We start from the raw sequence: 1185 nt of genomic DNA on the forward strand, positions 1-1185 counted from the left end.
CACTTTCATGTCCCCCACCTCCAAAAAACTGAACTCCAGGTGGATTAAACAATAAAAAAAAAAAAACCCCACAGGGTTATATAAATGAAAATTAAGAGAAGATATTTAAAACTCTGGCATACGGAAGGGCTCTTTCAAAAGTACGCAATACAGAAAACTAAGATTCATTAGCCTGACTTCTCAAATGCCGACGCTGAGTGCATGGCAGCAGCTTAAAGACGTGCAAGGAAATAAAATGTTCATTCACAAAGACGCGGTCGCAAATATTCATGGCAGCTTGGCCAATCCCGCCCCAAAGTGACAAGCCCGGGCGTCTGTTCATAGCTCAGCAACGAAAAAGAAACAAGGAAGCTACTGACCATTCTAACGTGGTTCTCAAAAATGCGATGCTGAGCAAAAAGGAAACCAGACCCAAAAGACCACATACCACATGACCCCATTCAAATGGCCCATGAAAACTCACTTACGGAGGAGAGAACCAGCACGGAGGCACCTGAGGCCAGATGGGGAGGCAAGGAGCATGCCCGGTGGTGATGGGGGTTTGGAGGACAGCCGTGTCCTCGGCCAACACTTAGGAAATGCACACGTAAGGCTTGTACGCTTTACTGTATATAAATTTCATCTAAAACATTAAAAAATTTTTTCCTAAGAAAATAAATGAACTCTAAATGACGGGTGCTGAAGTATCTAGAACGAGGGTGCTGCCGACCATGTCCTTTGAACGCACCGCCAAGCGTGCTGGGAAATAAAATGGCGGGTGGGGGTGGCTGCTTTGGAGCAGGCCCAGCGAGATGTGTGGTGCTCGCTGTAAAACCTTTAGATTTTCCATATGTTTGCAGCTCTTCGTAATAAAATTCTGGGGAAGAGGGACAAGCAACCGACGGAAGGAGAAATATTTCCCACATGTAAGGGATTTTCACTGGGAATAGAGTGAATCGTCACTAGGAAAAATGAAAAACCCAGTTGAAAATAATCAAAACCACACACACACACACACACCCCCTCACCAACCTCCCACTCACCCCCCCAAGAAAAGCCAGGAAACACTCAATCTCCTGCTCTGGAGAGGAAGTACGCTGGGAGCTAGGATAACTTGACTGGGAGTGAGCACAATTTGAAGTAATGAATGTACATCTTCACACATGGACATGGCCATGTGTTAACTATGGGGCCAGATCGCTTCCT

Source organism: Pteropus alecto, unplaced genomic scaffold (assembly GCF_000325575.1).
Source record: "Pteropus alecto unplaced genomic scaffold, ASM32557v1 scaffold223, whole genome shotgun sequence".
Classification (NCBI taxonomy): domain Eukaryota; kingdom Metazoa; phylum Chordata; class Mammalia; order Chiroptera; family Pteropodidae; genus Pteropus; species Pteropus alecto.